The 19407-nt window shown below is 34.9% G+C and overlaps 1 long non-coding RNA gene across 1 annotated transcript; it reads right to left on the reverse strand.

Annotated features, from left to right (window-relative positions):
- Positions 1-4574: 4574 nt before the first annotated feature.
- LOC123649306 lies at positions 4575-18983 on the reverse strand. Its single transcript, XR_006738959.1, has 3 exons — positions 18811-18983; positions 7972-8034; positions 4575-4937 (listed from the first exon to the last, which is right to left on the reverse strand). It is a non-coding gene; the product is annotated as an uncharacterized LOC123649306 (long non-coding RNA).
- Between the last annotated feature and the right edge of the window lie 424 nt (positions 18984-19407).

The raw sequence follows: 19407 nt of genomic DNA on the forward strand, positions 1-19407 counted from the left end.
TCTTATTCGGTGAATCTATACACCTTTTTTCCTACCTAAATATAGCTCACTGTCATAACTTTATGGATTCTAATCTATCTTTTTCAAATACAATTACTTGCAAGTAGATTATAATGAAAATGATCCATTTCTATACAACAGTGAATGATATAGTTTGAAATAAAAACCAGTAGGGTTACTGTAGCATACAGCTTCCTCTCCTGAGGAAAATAGTTTGTACTATTTGTACTGAATACAAATAGGGGAGTTGAGGAGAGGTGAACTTCAGTTTTAATCTCGCTAGTTACTTCCACTTAACTACCGGTAGCTGGGAGCTAACAGCCTTAAATAAGAAATAGTATCTAAGACAGGAGATCAGAGACAATATCATTATTTTAACTACAAATGTAATATAAAGAATTGTAAGTCCAGTATTGGAGAACTGAAAAGACAAAAGAGGAGCACTAAGATGGTAACTGCAGGACAGAGCTACCACTGCTAGTGTGGAAGAAGCTGGAATTATGAAACTTTGCAAACCTGGAGGAGATGCCTGTGGAACTAGGAGTTAGATCGCTTAGAAAGAGCTCAGCAGGCTGCTACTTGTTCTTCTGAGGAGGAATGAGGGGGCTTATTCTGAAAATATAGGAAAGGCTCAAACTGGACCAACTGCTGCTGCAGGAGCAAACTGTCACCGTCAAGGTGAAGAAATGTTGCTGGAATTTCACAGAAAGCAGTGTGTCCCTTCTTCCTCCTTTAGCGTTTAGGTTTCCTTCAAGTGTTCTTTATTAGAGTCTAACAAGGAGCATGCTGAAAAAGCAGAAATGTGTTTTACAGCACCCCATCCCTAGCCTCGTATAGCGCAAGATAGAAGAATAGTTTTGCAGCTGAACGAAAATAGCTTAAAAACCAACCAGTATGGGTTAACGACAAAATCATGATTCAGTTTTGTCCCCTTTACAATCGCATTCGCGAGTCTCTGTTTCATATTTCTAGTCATTTAGCACTCCTCTTTCAGAGGAAGGATTGTCATACAAGAAAGGCATTGAATATTTTCCCATAAGTAATAAAATAAATGTGGATAATACATATAATAAGTAAACTTACAATTACTCTGTCTGGATTTGGCAGAATTCAATATACTTGCAGTAAATTAATAAAATATTAGATGCAGATTCAGACAGAATTATAGTTCTACGTACATATTTTATCCCAAACTCATGACTAGAGTCTCCTCAAAAGGGTTCCTAGAACAGAATGACCCAAATTATCCTGAGATGGGGCCAGTCAAGATTCCAAAGAAAGAAGCACTAAATGCCAGAGTGACCAATCCAAAGAATTTATTAGAGGAGCCTACTTAGCGAATGCTGCACTGTTTCCTTGGGTAGACAGAGAAAGCAATAGTCTACCTAGGGGTGTTGGCAACAGAGGCTTTGGGTATGAAGTTTACATGAGGGTTTAAGGAATTTGGCTTAGGGCGAGGGCTAGTTTTTTTCAGCATTTTGGGAAACAACCGAAATACATCTATCAGTGCCTGTGTTCAAGGCACTCTGTGTTTCTCTGTCAGGAGAAGAGAAAAAGCAGGTGTCCTGGGGAATCCTACAGCATATGTGCCTATTCTCACTCCTTTGCAATTGGAGGTGGAAAAATGATGCATGAAAAGGGTAAAGGTAAAGTGTAAAAGGAATAAATAAATAAATGATAAATAAATAAACAAACCCATGGTCAAGCAGGATAAGGAGCAGATAAGAGAAAGAAAAAGAAAAATTTAGATTGACAGATAAGTTGAAAGGAAACCAAGAAACCCAGTGAAGAACTGATCTGTAATCTAAGTGAAAAACATATCCCTAGCCTAATGTAAATAAATTTTAAGAAGTGAGGAGGTCAGAAAAGAGTATAATCACTTTGACTTTGTCCGAATATGTTTGTTACTCTACTTCTGCTTGTCTGTTCCCAGAGGCTCAGGAAAATGTGCTTGTACTTACAGAGTGGTAGTTTTGTATTCCTTCAATTTGGGCATCTGTAAGCCTGGGTATGTCTTCAGGTAAAAAGCAAAAATTACTAGTTTAGAGGAACTTGTATTGATTACTCACTGAATTGTACTCAGCATAAGATATCTGGTACATTTTTAATCCATTAGGCATTTGGATGTTATTTTGAAAATGAGAAAATCCAGAGCTGAGCATGGCATAAGTTCTACAAATATGTGCCACAGATGAATAGACCACTGTCTCATTCATTGTCTCTCTCTATCTATCTTTATTTTTATATATGCTCAATTTACATATAACAACCCTTTGCATACTTTGAAGGATGTTTCTGTTAAGTATGATGAGGTGTCACAAATTCAGAAAATAACGCTCTATATTTCCTAATTAAATTTTCTGGCAAGTTCATCACGTGGTGCAGCATGGCTCTTCGAGCCTCTGTTTATTCTAAGGGCTGAACAGTGTGGCTCAGGGAATAAGAGTTTTGACTGGCAACTAGGGCTAAAGCAACCTAAGTTTAAGCAGCACATACTCTGCTTTACAACATCTAGACTTTTGCTTCACTGTTTCCACAGCTGCCCATGAGTTTAGGTTGTAATTTGATAAGATTTTTGCCATTCTGACTGATGTTTTCCTCACTGTATGTTAATACCTTTCTTTACCTTAATTTTCCTGCATAAAAACATTGAAAGAAGATTAAATCTGTCTCCCACTTAGTTATTTTCCTGGGCCACATATACTTGGAAGTCTAGTGCCTGCCTCAAATGTGTAAAACAAACACAATCTCCCTTATGTACTACATTTTATGATATTTCTAAAAAGTATCTGCTGTGGTTTGAATATAGCCCTTCCAAAATTGAGGTGTTGCCAATGTGATAGTATTACAAGTGGGAACTTTAAAAGGTGACAATGCCATGAGGGCTCCTCCTTCAGGAACGGGATTAAGGCCCTGAAGGAGGCTGCATGCAGCATTCACTAGCTCGCCCTTCTGCCTTCCTTGGAAGCAGAGAGCAGCCCTCACCTGACAGCTGAACCCACAGGCACCTTGATCTTGTACTTTTCGGTCTCCGGAACTGTAAGAAATAAATTTCTGTTCTTTATAAATCACTCAGTCTCAGGTGTTCTGTTATAGCAGCACAAATAGACTAAGACAGCACCCAAATATAGTTTCTGTTCTTTTCTATTTGGATCCTTAATTGCTGTGGTACTTTGGCAAGACAGAGTAATTATTGTATCAGAAGAGTAATCCTTTACAACTTCAATATTTATCATACAAAATAAAGGGACCCAACTTCAAACAGCAGGTTCTCAAATAACATCATTTCATTCAGTGTTGTTTCCTTGTAATATTGTTGAGGAAAAGGAAAAAATTGATACCAACTGAGGCGACTGTTTGGAGAGAGTTTGCATGTTCTTCCCATGTCTGTGTACGTTTTCCCCAGGTAGTCTGCCTTGCTCCCACATCCCAGATATGTGCACATGATGTGAACTGGTGTTTCTAAATGAGTGAGTGTGGGTGTGAGTACTCCCTTAGATGGATGACATTCTGTCCAAGGCTGGTTCCCACCTCACTCTCCGAGCTGCTGGGAGAGGATCCAACTACTTCCAACTCTGAACTGGAATAATTAGGTAAATAATTATCTTACTTGGTTTCATTCATCTTTCTTAGAAGTATGTATACCTCACATTTGTTTTAATGTTTAATATTAGAAACATTTTGGGTCTTATATAGAAGTTTGATCATGATTTTGTGACCATGCCATGAGAATTTAACTCTTATTTACATCTATTAGCTTATGGTAAAATCGGTTTCATTATATTAATAGGTTATTTCAGGTACAGTTGTAGTTTCCAAGAATCTATCAATGACATTAATTATGATTTACTATATTTATAATTTTAATTTGGGGGACTTTTAATCAGTTGAATAATGAAACATAATCGATACATTTGAACCAATTTGGTCTGTTAGTTTGGTATTTGCAAAAAAATGTGTAGATCAAGGTACATATGTAATGCCCAGGAAGCTTTATTGTTTATCTTAATTATATTTGAAATGTTAAGACATTTCAGAAATATAAAACTCTAAAATATTAATTACTCCAATGAGAAAGCTGAGAGAGGACTCTGAACAGTTATTAGCAAGTTTATTTTTTAAATAAAAACAGAACTAAAATATTTGAAACAAACAGATAAAAAATAAGAGACAGAAAAAAGAAAAAAGGGGGCAATGAGAAAAACAGAAAATGAAAATAAAAAAATGAAAAATAAAAAAATTAAAAGTTTAATAAAGAAGAAGGATAGGAGGTAAGAAAGGGAAGGGAGAGTGAGAGATTATAATAAAAGTATAGCTAAATAGTGTCTGAGTTTATGTCTGCTTCAGTACTCAATAGACACTCTAGGGAGTCATAGAAAACCCACTAGTTTAGAGGTTGGAATACTTTTTTTGTATAACAGAATTTTCTAATTTTTTTAATCAGGGTATAATTTCTTGTGCATGAAGCCATTCCTGTATTTTAAAGAGCTTTATATAAGTATTTCTATTTTCTCCAGATTCTAAAATTTCACAAAAGCCTAGATTTTGCCACTTTAAAAATACTCAACACATTGTAAATTAATGCACCATTTTCTTGTTAAAACCAGCCTTGCATAAAATGATCTGTAGCTGAACAGGAGCAATAGCAAAGGTGTGAACTACTTCAGGAAAGTGCTAACTTTGGAGCCCAAATGAGAACATTTAAATGCTAAAATTTTCAGCAGCAGCAAACAGATGTTTCTGCAAAATATCATTTTTTTCCCTGTTTTCGAAACTACTTTTTCTACATACATTTACTTTTTCATTCTTCAAACTTGGACTTTCCTGCCACTTTACCAATTTTCAATGCCCATTCATCCTTGAAATGTTTCATTTTTACTTCTCCATCTCTCCTCCTCTGCAGTAATTGCAATAGAAGATGGGTATATGGTTCTGCTCTAAAAAATGAATTCAGTGTTAGTGACATGTACCAGGCTGATGGCACAGCAAACTGAAGGCCATTGTTTTAATCACAGTAACCCAAGCACCAAACAACATACTTCACAGTTGCCTGAACAACTATTCTCAATTCTATCCTAAAAGAAGGGACAATGATTAACACTTTGGCTTAAAATATAATTAGTGTTAATTTTTAAAATGACTGCATGACATAGGTATCTGCTTGAAAAGACATATTGATGATGCCAATCAAATAGCCATTAGACACTGTTGAATTCAGAAGGCTTACTACGGCAGAAGCCTACCTACTAATTTTAAGTTCCAATTAAATTTGTGATTGCACAGAAATTAACTCTCAAAAAGAAGATAAACACATATTTCAAAGGCAACTTAGATGGTTCTAATTTCATCATTAGCAAATTCTGTATTCTACAGAAAACATGTATTTCTAGTAATGTGTCCTTTTAAATATTGTTCATAGAAAACAAACAAACAAATAAACAAACAAAAAACTCTGTAAAAGAATTTAAAGAGGTTTATTCTGAGCAAACTGTGTGTGACTGGCCTGGAGCACATGGCCTCAAGAGGTCCTGAGAAAATGTGTCTGTGGTAGCTGAGTTACAGTTGGTTTTATTAAACATTCATGGAGGCAGGAATTACACGTAAGAAGTCAGTACAACGAAGTCAATACGTTGAGGGCATACTTTCATTTGGCCTAAAAAGGAAGGATGCCTCAAAGTTGGGCAAGTTATAGGTAGGTTTAAAGATTCTTTGATTTTTAATAGATTAAAGAAATAAAGCTTTGCCTAAATCTTGGAATGTTTTAAGATAAGGATGTCTGCTAATCAGAAACAAGGCACCAGGCATTTACCAAAACTCAAGTGATCAATTGTAGTTTAAGGTTTGTCTTGTGTAGCCTTAAGTCTGTTAATGAGTTAGAAAGGACAGCACCAAGAAGGGAGAGGGGCATGACTAGGTACGTCTGACCTCCTTCTCGTGGCCAGCAACTCAGCTGTAGGGTATTTCTGGGATCCCCTTGGCTAAGAGGGGGGCCATTCAGTCAGCTGGGGGGCTTAAGATTTTATTTTAGTTCACAATATGAAAGGAAATAAAACTGTTCTTCCTCATCCATAAGTGTTTAACCAGTATGGACAATCTGCTAACTCCAGGATAGGTTTCCTACTGTCTGAAATATCACCTGATCCCCACACACATCAACTGATGCTGATTTCATGAAGTGAAGAGAACAAAATTGGGCTTAAGGCCAGGCGTGGTGGCTCACGCCTGTAATCCTAGCACTCTGGAAGGCCAAGGGGGTAGCATCGCTCAAGATCAGGAGTTCGAGACCAGCCTGAGCAAGAGTGAGACCCCGTCTCTACTAAAAAATAGAAAGAAATGAACTGGACAACTAAAAATATATAGAAAAAATTAGCTGGGCATGGTGGCACATTCCTGTAGTCCCAGCTACTTGGGAGGCTGAGGCAGTAGTATTGCTTGACCCCAGGAGTTTGAGGTTGCTGTGAGCTAGGCTCACACCACAGCACTCTAGCCCGGGCAACAGAGTGAGACTCTCTCTCAAAAAAAAAAAAAAAAAAAATTGGGCTTAAGTCTCAGGATGAGTACAGTTAAGTAAGACCTTTCACACATTTCTAAATTTCTCCAGGCATTACTTTAGTCAGCTGTAAAAGGATAGGATAGAGTAGATTATCACAAAGATCCCATACTCTCCTGATGTTCTCTGACTGAAATGTCCATGGGCTTTTGAATTTATAGCAAAAAGCCTATGGGAAATTAGAGAAATCTAGAGTCTGTTTCAATGTATCTTTCAAAGAATATTAACCCTTGTGCGTAGTTAGAAGTTTTCTATATGTTATGTTTTGATATAGCCATGAACCAAGTCTCTTTCTAAAACATAATCACATAATATAGCTTTACACCACCATTACAGCTTAAATCTTTTTTACTTTAATGGGTTTTGCTCATCAATATCATCCTTAAAAACCAAATTACCCTAGGACACACCATACTTTATGTTTTCCATTAGCTAATATAGTAACTCAGTGTGGTTTATAGCCAAAACCTGCAAGATAGAACATAAAACATAGACATAGGGCTAGAGTTTTGTCTTCAAGGAAGGGAAAGGGATCAGAGAAATAAAGAACAATTCCTAGCTGCTAACTCAAGTGTTTGGTGAACTAACTGGATTACATTTATCAAGGGTTAATGTGGCTATGAGGTGTCTTGAATTTTAATTATGAGAGGTCAAAAAATGACTAAAGGAAGATTTAGTTTGGAGGGAAAAATAGTGGAGACTGGAACTTGATATTTTAAATATTAGAATCACTATGATGGGATTGAGGGATTAAAATATAAGGAATATAGCCAGTGCAAATAAGTAGAAATTACAGGAGGATTTAATTACATTAAGCAATTAAATATTGGCATAAACTTCTTAATATTTGTAGTTATTTAAAGACAGAATCAGGTGTTTGTAGAGATAATAGTTTCTTCATTCTTGAAAATTTTAAGTAGAATTTTAAAGTCATTGTCAGAAAATTTTGTGGATAAGATCCTTGCCTGAAATGAGCATTTAGGACTAACATTTTGTAAAAATATATTTTAACCTGGCTTAAACTAATAATAGCCCCTGTTGGAGTAGGCTCTGGTAATTATTATTTAATGTATTTTTAATTTTACTTCATACCATTTTTTTCTAAATCACAGCTTGTAGTTAAATATTAATACCCAGGCTACCTATATGAAAAATTGACTTTACCTTTTTAGAAAGTTAAGTTTCATACAATCTTTGTCAGGAAAGCAATGGTAATATTATAAACAAACATGATACCTTGTAAGAACTTAAATTATAGCAATTAATTTTCATAACAAATATGAGGATGCACTATTGTTATCATTTTACATATGAGAAAAATGAGCATCAGAATTGATATAACTTGTCCAAGAATACAAATTTAGAAAGTAGTTGTGATCCAGTCTTTTCCAACTTCATAATTCTTGCCTTAAAATTTTTACCATTTCTTTCCTCATGACATCAAATATGCGTGGTGTTTCTTCAGCAAACTTTCAAACAAAGATCTTTAAAAATAACATAGACAACAACTTATCTAAATGATTCAGCTACTTTCTTATATAAAAATACTGGAGTGGATAAATTATCTCTGAAATTTCTTTCTGGCTTTATGATGGTGGAGATAAACTGAAAAAGAATTTAAATACAATGAAAAAATTTGCACACTGTTATTAGATAAAAAGGTTCTTGCAGTAAGTTGTTATAGAAGTCTGTGAAAAGCAGGATTGATTTTTATCAGTCTGATATTGCTCAGAGGAAATAGTCATTGCTTAACACAGAAGAATGAGCTAAATTGCCTCTAAACTGCCTTCATCTATATGAATATAGAAGCCAAATTTTAACTACTTTTCCTGGAAAAGATACATACGATGAACATTAAAATAAAATACACATGGTCTTTTCAGAAATTTAACAATTTTCTTTGAGCCAGCAACTCCCGTCAATTTGCTAAGAAGCAAGAAGAATTTTAAGAAATTTTAAGCTCTAAATGCAAGGCTATGAGAAAAAGTCTAGCATTATTATACGTATCTCAAGACAGTTTAGAATTCTTTGGGTTGACTATTTTAATTTTTTGAAATAGCTGACAGCTTGTTGGAAGATATCCTAAATCAAGAGTTGCTTCCATGAGAATAATTATATTTTCCCATCCATTGACAATGTTGAGCACTAAATCTGCCTTCGTTATGGACCCATGAGATATGTAATTTTAGTTATTTTTTTCTATTGTGGGAAAATAGTAGAAACTATTAAATATCACCAGAAAATTCTACCCCTAATGGAATGAAGAACTAATAAATCAGTTTAGAGTTAGTCTTGTCCACTTGCCAAGTTTTTGCTATTTCACTAGTAGTTATTTCATGTAAACCTTATACTGAAATTACATTCAATGGAGATTTGGGGATTTATTAGATTAACTCAAGTTGTGTTTCCCAAAAAGTAAAAAATGAAAAAAAACACTTCTCATGACTTTTAATACCTATATAATCAGAATCCACAAACAAAGCCACCAAATTTATCTATCAGTGACTATGTAATTTCCTTGGTTTTCCATTGTATTATTGAAGAAAAGTTTATATTGACTCATAAATATGACTTCCAGGCACTGTAAAGCTCAGTTCTTTGGTTTGTTCAAGACTTTCTGGTAAAATGCTCATGACTGAAGCTTGAAACCCATCATGCTGCTTCCTTCTGGTACCTCAGTTTGTGAAGATGCTTGGAGGCATGGCATATACTTTTTGAACATTTCTGAATGAAAGCTGCCTAATTAACCTGAAGGAATACCACTGTAATACTATTGTTGTGTGCTATTCTTTCTTTCATTACTCTTTTGCATCTCAGAAATAGAACCAGTAAATTGGAAGAGGCAAAAAAATTGGAGGAAATAATTTATATCACACTGCCTTAAATTAGGTAAAGCTAATATTTAATATTTCCAGAATTCTTTAAAGTTTCAAAAAGTTACCTAGGACATTATATTATTGATAAATTAGATAACTTCTTCCATCCTGCTTTATCTACATTCAATAAGAACTGATTCTTTTCTAAAATCTTCAGTTTGATCTGAGGAATTAGCTCATTTAAATATGGACAATATTATTAATATATAACACATGTTTGAATGTAATATTTTAGTGTTCTCCTTATAATAATTATCTAATGATAATGCATATTATATAAACATATGACTGAAGAATTATGGATAGTAATAGTAATATCTTAATGGGGAAGGAATCAGATTTTCTCTAAGCTTAATATTGAGATGTGAGAGATATATGCAGGGAGAACTATGAAACACTAAGAAAAGAAATTGTAGAAGACGTAAACAGATGGAAGAATCTACCTTGCTCATGGATTGGTAGAATCAACATTGTTAAAATGTCCATACTACCTAAAGTGATCTACAGAATTAATGCAATCCCTATCAAAGTACCATTATCATTTGTTACAGATCTAGAAAAACTAATTTTATGCTTTGTATGGAACCAGAGAAGAACTTGTATAGCCAAAGCAATCTTGAGTAAAAAGAACAAACTTGGAGGTATCAGTCTACCAGACTTCAAGTTATACTACAAGACTATAGTAACTAAAACAGCATGGTACTGGCACAAGAATAGAGACATAGACCTTTGGAACAGGAATGAGAATCCGGAGATGAAACCATCTGCATATGGTAATCTAATCTTTGACAAAGCAGACAAAAATATACACTGGGGAAAAGAATCTCTTTTCAATAAATGGTGCTGGGAAAACTGGATGACTACATGCAGACGATTGAAACTGGATCCCCACCTCTCACCTCTTAGAAAAATCAATTCAAGATGGATAACAGACTTAAACCTAAGGCATGAAACCTTAAGAATTCTAGAAAAAGATGTTGGGAAGGCCCTTTCAGACATCGGCCTAGGCAGAGAATTTTTGAACAAGACCCCCAAAGCAATCACAGCAGCAACAAAAATAAATAAATGGGATCTGATCAAATTAAAAAGCTTTTGCACAGCCAAGGAAACTATCATTAGAGTGAATAGCCAGCTTACAGAATGGGAGAAGACATTTGCTCTCTCACATCCAATAAAGGGCTGATAACAAGAATCTATCTAGAACTTAAAAAAAATCAACAAGAAAAAAATCAAACAACCCCATCAATAAATGGGCAAAGGACATTAACAGAAACTTTTCAAAAGAAGACAGAATAATGGCCAGCAATCATATAAAAAAATGCTCTACATCTCTAATTATTAGAGAAATGCAAATCAAAACCATAATGAGATATCACCTAACTCCAGTGAGATTGGCCTCTATCAAAAAATCCCAAAACAACAAATGCTGGAGAGGATGTGGAGAGATAGGAACACTCTTACACTGCTGGTGGGACTGCAAATCATTGCAACCTCTGTGGAAAAGAATTTGGAGATACCTTAAAGAGCTAAAAATAGAAATACTGTTCGATCCAGCAATAGCACTATTAGGCATCTACCCAAAAGAGCAAAAGACATTCTATAATAAAGACATCTGCACCCAAATGTTTATGGCAGCACAATTCACTATTGCAAAGATGTGAAAACAACCCTCAATTCATGAGTGAATTATTAAAATTTGGTATATGTATACAATGGAATATTAGTCAATTATAAGAAACGACAGTGATCTAGCACCTCTTATATTTTCCTGGATAGAGCTTGAATGCATCCTCCAAAGGATGTATCACAAGAACGGAAGAATAGAGTCCACATGTTTGCACCATCAAATTGGCACTAACTGATCAATAGTATGGTGCTCACATGGTAGTAATATTCTCTAGGGATTAGGGGGTTGTGGGGAGAGCACAAAACTAATGGACACGGTGAGCATTGTAGAGGGGAAGGGCATGCCTCTAATCCTCACTTGGGTGAGGCAAAGTCATAAAATGTAACCAAAATGTTTGTACCCTCATAATATCCTGAAATAAAAGTAAATAAAAAATTTATAAACACAATCATTGACCAAAAATTCAGAGAAAATATTAAGACTAGCCAAAGTCACACCACCTAGATGCTATATTCACTCTCTGCTTGTTTAGAACAATGCTGTAGATCCGAACAGGTGGATACATGTCAGCCCTGACAAGAAATAGCTGATAGTAGATAACTTTGTTTCTACCCAGTTCTTCAATCTGTTAGATGGGAACCACTTAACATTAGAGAAAACATCTCTTGTTCATATCCTTCCTTCCTTGTTCCCTTTCTTCCTTTTTTCCTCCCTTCCTTTTCTCCTGATGATTGCTATTTTTATTGCTAGACTTTATACTAAGAAGCAAGATACAGTGGAGAATGTAATAGTTGTGGCCCTCTCTTTTTCACAGAGCTTAGAATCTAAGGTGGGAGGCAGACAACTATCAAATTTACATACAAGTAAAAATTTTGTAAATGGTAAATTGTATATTATGGAAAGTATAATGAAATCAATTAAGCAAATATTTTTAAATGGACAAATAGTGATAGCAAGTGTAACAACAGCATTAGATAGCATAGTGAAAGGTGGCTTCCCTGAGAAAGTAGCACTTGAACTGATACTTGAATGATGATGAAGAGACAGCCATGAAAAAGAATGGTAGTGTTTGTGGGAGAGACTGATTCACTCAAAAGAACAGCATTAACATAGTCAAAGACTCTGGTACGTGAAAGGCAGGCAGTGTGGATAGATGGCTTTGAGTAAGTAGAAGAGGGAATTGGCTTGAAGTTGATGAAATTAGTGTAGGCTTTATCAGTACAATATACATTAAGGTGTTTGAATTCTGGTCTAAGTGCAGTGATGAACAATTGAAAATGTTAAGAAAGAATTTATAAAAAATAGTTTATATTAATTTTAAATATATCTTTTATTTGTATGGAAAGTGAGCAAGAATGAAAGAGGGGGCTAATTAGTGATCTATTAAAGTCATCCAAGTCAGTGTTCGTGGTGATGAAGATTAGTACATCAGAGGGGTAGGAACCTGGAAAGAATGTAAATTTGATTTGCGAGACAATTTCTCAAAATTAGTGATGAATGGTATGAGTCTTCTATGAGAGGGAAAGAGTAGAATCCAGGGTGTTTCTTCAGTGTGTAGCTTGTATAATTCAGCAAATAATAATGCCATTCACTGAAATAAGAATGTCTGGTTGGAGGGGGAAGTTGAAAATTAATTTACTGCTGGACATGTTAAATTTGAAAATGTTTGTTTGTTTATACATTAAAAGAGAAGCCTGCATTGATTAGATACATTTGGATGGATTAAAATGTTGGGAAGAGAATATGTCACTCTGTTAGTTTTCCTTAGGCTGCCATAACCAAGTACTACAAACTAGGTAACTGAAAACCACAGATATTTATTTTCTCACATTTCTGGAGACTAGACATCCCAAATCAAGTTGTTGGGAAGACCATGTGCCCTCTAAAGTCTCTAGCAGAGAATTCTCACTTTTTTTCTTTTCACTTCTGGTAGCACTATATGTTCTTTGGTTTGTAGAAGCATAAAGATAATTTATACCTCCATCTTCCCACAGCTGAGTGTCTCTGTGTCTTCACATGACATTCTGCTCTATGTGTATGTCTCCCTCTCCCTTCTTCTTATAAGTACACCAGTCATATTGGATTTAGAGCCCACCTTACTGTAGTATGAACTTATCTTAACTATTAATAGTTATGTCTGTAATGAAACTATAGTCATATGTCACTGAATTACAGAGATACATTCTGAGAAAGGTATCATCAGGTGATCTTGTCATTGTGCAAACATCATGGAGTGTACTTACCTACAAGGTATAGCCTAGTAAACACCTTGGCTATAACTTATTGCTTCTAGTCTACAAACCTATATCATGTTACTATATAAAATACTATAGGCAATTTTCACATAATGGTAAATATTTGCCTATCTAAACGTATCTAAATATAGGAAAGGTACACTAAAAATATGGTATTATAACTTTATAAAACCACTGCCATATATGAGGTGTCTTGTTGACCGAAATATCATTATGTAGTACAAAGCTGTATTTCCAAAGAAGGTCACATTTTGAGGTAATGGAAGTCAGGACTTTAACATATCCTTTTGTGGGACATAATTCAACTCATAAAAGGCACCTATGAAGAGAGTATATATAGAGAAGAAACAAGCTTAGTAATGAAAATTTGAGGAATTTCAACATGTATATTTTTTGTGGTGAGAGACACTGATGGAAATTGTGGAGTGTTAGCTAGAAGGAAGTCAGCCTGTATTTCCACCACATCAAGAAAACAGAATGATTTGAGTTAATAGTGGTAAAGAGCTTTTAATTTTATTGTGAGGAGTAAGAGAAGGCAGAAATTGTCCTCAATAAGCAATGTAAAACGGCTGATGTTTATAATTATAATCCTAGTCATTAGTAAAATATTAAATTATATCAAATCAACATTATTTAATAAAGCAAGAGAATGTGTAACATCTTAGAAGGATTAACATGGAAATTATTATCAGTAGTATTACTGTGTAACTTAAGTGTTGGTGTGCTCTGGAAACTCAGTGACGAATAACAACCAATTTCCAAGACTGAAGGGATTCTCTATGGCTAATTAGCCCTATGTTCTCTATGCATGCTCTCCATGTATATGATGGATCAGGGAAACTCTCTTTCCTTCCAGCTCACTGTGGAAGGAAATATATTTGGACTCTGATTTTAAATTATGAACAAAACGAAATTCTATCTTCACTAGTGACATAAATGTGAAAAATAAAATAAATAAAAATGTGAAAAGAGACTATAAAAACATATGTATAATCTAGAAATTGGGGATTTTTAAAAATAGTACTGAAATGGTAAAAGTTATAGAAGAAAAGATAGAAATATTTGATTATATAAAAATATCCAAAATATGGCAAGAGACCTTGTCAACCAAGTTGAGTCCAAAAAATGTGACCTATTATTTCTAATGCTAAAATTTATACTACATAAGAATCTCTATTAAATTAACTACACAGTAACCAAAAATGAATAGTTACAGAGCAGGAATGGGATAAGACAAAAAATAATGAAGAACAATATATATGGGATAAAAGTAATATCATTTTATCTTATTTAAGTAAAAGCATGTGTGTATGTATACATGTATGCATCCATATATCTCTGCATAAAAAGGTACATACAGTTTTAGTCCTTGAATGCACTTAATTTAAGGAGATAATTATTTACAGAATTTTTACTTTTATCTAGTAATATATGCAATGGGAATATAAAGCAGAGAAAAGCAACAAATATTTTCTCATTGTGAAAAGGTGAACCAATCCAGATTTCCTAGATGTTCTTAGTGTCCAAATTTCACACTATCTTGCACAAGTCTCTGTGATCTACTGAACATTTATGATTGCCTTCTCTAAGTTAGGATTTAGGAATGAAAACTGCGTGCTTTCACGGGATTTGTATTCTTATATATTAACACTTTAATGTGGACCAAGAACTTTAATTATAAAGATTTTTAAAAATAATTATTCCTTCTCTCTTTTACCAGTTCTCAATATTTTGGACCTAGACAAATTTTATTCCTGAACTGCTTATCTTAACTTGGTCTTAAAGTTAACGAAAAAGGGCAATATACAGGATGTTTAAAGGTTGGCTAAATAAATGAAAGCAGTGATAAAAATTAAGTTCCATTAACATGAGAATAAAAAGTGGAGGTCACAAAAAGTATATATTTTAATTAAAATATGCATTTTCAGTATATTAAAAATGTAACTTCATGTTTCTCACAATAGTGCGTAAATATGATTCAATCCAATAATGCTAAGATGTAATTCATTATGAGATAGGTTAATGCAACGTTCTACTGAGCTCAAAGTTACAGAGTATGTAATTTATGCACCATTGTTTAGGAGAGGAAAAGGTCAAATTAGTCCCACAAGCAAACTGGGCAATTTCTCTAGCTCTCCAAAACTATCAAATGAAGCAACAGCATCCCACAGCATTGCTTTCTCTGTGTTATATGCAATGAAATGAGCAGAAAAGTAATGAAAACCGAGGCAAATATGGTTTCACATTTATTCAGTATAGTTCTAAAATACTCCACAAGCAAATCTATAGACCTGAGGAATTGGAAAATATTCTCCCATCATGTTCTTGTACTTTCTACATAAAGCTGATTTGAAGGAGGAATTGCTCAGTTAATAGTTTCTATAGAAGCAGTTTAACCAGTTTCCTAGGGAGCATAGTTGCTTAGGAAACTCAAATATATTATGGCATAGAGGCTGTGACTAGACACCTGCTGGTGCACACAGTTTCATGCTGCCATTTTTACCCATTTCTTCTGTGTCTCCTGGCTGTGCTTTCATATGGCAGAACTGCAGAGTTGGAAAACCAGTGTGGTTCTTGGCACTGGGTAGAGAAAATAAAATTGCTTGTCGATTTACCATAAAGACCACCTTTGGTAGATAAATTGTTTTTCAGGGGAGATTAGATGACATTTTTCTACCTTGCAAACACCGTCCATTGATCATAGGGATAATCTCTCAGGATTTACTATAATTATATTATTTGGAAGCCCCGGCACATTTTGAAATGGTGATTGAATTTGTGAGAGCCATTTTCAAAAATCTGTCCATTTGAGAAAAAAAAAAATCAAGAACATAGGTATACAAGGCATTCTATAAACCTTAGGCTAGTTCCTGAAAAAACAATGTGTTCCCTTTGAAATGTATTATATAAAAAAATGGATGACATGTTGTGTAACCCCTTTGAGATTTTTGAGCCAATGAATAATTCTGGTGTTAATTAACAGTTTTTATTTTAATATATTTAATAAAATGGAAGTTGTATGAAGATTATATTTCATACTTGTTTTTTCATCTGTCTATATACCTAAATGGGTTTTGTAATGCCTTTTGAAGGTTGACAACTCATTTTCAGTTGCTATCCTTTTTAAAAATGTGAAATAATGATGGCAATGTAAGAACGTGTGCTGGAAACGTGACTCGTGGTCTCTGCACACCAGGCTGTCACATTTACCAGCTGTTCAGTAGACATGAGGAACTAAGCAACAGAACCTAAGCCATTGGACTGGGAACCTCTAGATGACACAGCATTATACAAAGAGAAAAAAATAAACTTTGCAATTAACCGACAGCAGTCCCTTAGGTCTGAGGCTCAGCATTATCACTGGCTTCTACATTCCGTCTGGGAAGTTTTTAAAGACAGTCAATCACAACTTTTTCTCACAAATGTTCATGGTAGCAGATTACAGTAAAATTACTCATATTTTAGCAGTCAACAATCCCACACATTCAGAGGGGACAAGAGCAAGAGAGCTAGAGGAAGAAGAGTGGAAAGAAGAGTGTTCTAAAAACCTAATTCCTATTACTGTAGAAAAAGTGGACTTTAAATACTTTTAGCTAATGTTTAACTTTCCAATTAATTGTGTGCTTTGATAGTTAATGGAATCCTGAGACCTTGTCATTCTCATACTACCTGCTTAGGGTTCCAATCACACTTTTGATTTGTATCTTCTTTTTATGTCCAGATTTCCCTGGGCATAAAATACCCCTGGGTCTTTCTATTATGCTAAGAAAAAAAAAAAACCCAATGGTTTTACAATGGCCTACATGTTCCTAAATTATCTGGCCCCTCATTACCATCCTCCCCTTGGACCCTGCACTCTTCCTGTATATGCTCTGCATGTTCTTCCATTAGAATTTTTACTTGTTATTCCTTTTGTCTTGAAAAATCATCTCCAAATAGTTGATGGCTCACTCCCTCAGTTCCTTCAGGATGCTATTAAAATGTCACCTTCTTGGAAATGCCATTTTCTCTTCCTATACCTAGATGCCAATCCTTATCCCTTTTTATCCCTTTTATTCCACTTCACCTTTCTAAATATTTTGTTCTTAGCATGCATCACTACATGAAATATGCCTGTTATTTTGTTCTGTTTACTAAATAGAAGTTCCAAGAAGTCAGAGACTCTATCTTGTTCACTGTTGTTATACTCTAAGCATCTAGAAAACTGCCTGGAACTTAGCAGATGGTCAAAATATTAGCGGTTTGAATGAATGAATGAATGAACAAATGAAGCAATCTCTACAAGGAACAAGTAGGATATTGTTCATAATCCTCTTGAGTTACCTCAGAAAACACGTACCTACTTTCCCAGATTTTTCTTGCTGTCTCCTTTCATAAAAAAGAGAACAGAACAGGCTTCAAAATACTCCTTTCAATAACAAATACTAATCTTTCAAGTGACCACCCATTGTAATAAAAAGGACAGTTTACCAATCTTTCTTCTTGAAGACTTTAAAATAAAACATATGTAATTATCTGTCTTATTAATTAATATTGATGCTGTAATGAGAAATAGATGCTGATTATAACCAAAGCATATTAATCTATGTATTAGTCTATGCTCTAAGACACAGTCTGTTTTTATTATTTGCTCTTCTTTTAAAAAAATATATCTAATTATTATGGGTTCATAATAATTGTAGATATTTATAGGGTACACGTGATGTTTTGCAACAGGCATACAATGTGAATTAATTAAATCAGGGTAATCGGGGGCATCCATCACCTCAGGCATTTATCATTTCTTTGTGTTTGAAATATTCCAATTCCACTCTTTTAGTTAAAGTATACCCTAACTTATCGTTGATTATAGTCACTTTGTTGTGCTATCATCGGGTGTTGTAAATGAACACATAATTGTTGTAATGATTTAAATAATACCAAAAATGAGGTGTTGAGTGGGGGAATAAAAGCTCCTGTCTTTCCTCAAAAGTAGAGTTGAGATGAGGAGTTGTGTGCAGATAGTTAGAAAAGCAATGCCTGAGAGCAGGAAGGAAGAAGCAGGGAAAGTGAGGCAGGGAGGGAGGGTAAAACAATATCAAGGTGTGTTATCAAGTGTATTGCCATGGGCAATAGATGCCTCTAGGAAGCATACAGAATGCTTTCCAGGATTGTCCAATTAAAGCATTTGTCCATCAGCTTTCACCTCAATTGATCAAAAATTGCTTCTTCAGAGTGTTTACCCCTGTACTATTATGTTACATTTGCCGTGACCCCTTCCTACTTTGGACTTGGCAGAAATCATGGAAGAAGCCTAGAGGATGTGCAGCTGGGACACCAGTGACAAAGGGACGAAAAACTCACCCTGCACACAATCCATTTGTGCCCTGTAATGAAATCTGTTCTGTTGCTGAACTTTCAGCATCTCTACAAATGACTTAATATGCCATGATTAGAGGAATAAGCTGTAGTCCTCTCTACTGCAACTGGCCCTTGGGCTATTAGTGATATTTATTATGTCACTTCTCCACCTCCTATTCTAGATATGTCTCCCCTTCAAGCAGCATTTCCTCTGGTCTTGATTGCTTTCATGATGGAGTGACCCAGATATTCAACTGTGAGAAGCCTAAGCCCTAGAGATTCTTGACCCCAACAGCAAGTGCTGCAATTGACCTTTCACCATTATACTAGGCATGAGAGCTTCAAGAGAGGCCCAGATGGATGCCCTAATTCCCACACATGCTCCTTGCAACCATCATGTAACAGAGAATTTAGCTTTACTGTGTTCCCTAATATAAATGTCCCCAGCCCTCAAACTCCAGGAAACAGGACACCCACTCCAGCAGAGCCTAAGTTTTCAGAGGTAGAAAGCATAAATTCTTCATAGGTGACTGGCAGTGATGGTGAGAGAGGCCAGTCTTCTTTGGTCCCTGAACTTCTGTGTTCCAGCTATTGGGTATATGTCAAGAAATTAGTTCAATGCATACACGGAATCCTGGCAGACAATATTTCAAATCTGACAAGTATTTTGTCAGACATGATGCCTTGGTTTAATATTTAATAAGACATTCCAGCATTCCATTAAGCCAGGTCATTCTGGATAGTATTGTATGGGATAGA

The sequence above is a fragment of the Lemur catta genome, chromosome 13 (genome assembly GCF_020740605.2).
Source record: "Lemur catta isolate mLemCat1 chromosome 13, mLemCat1.pri, whole genome shotgun sequence".
Taxonomy (NCBI): Eukaryota; Metazoa; Chordata; class Mammalia; order Primates; family Lemuridae; genus Lemur; species Lemur catta.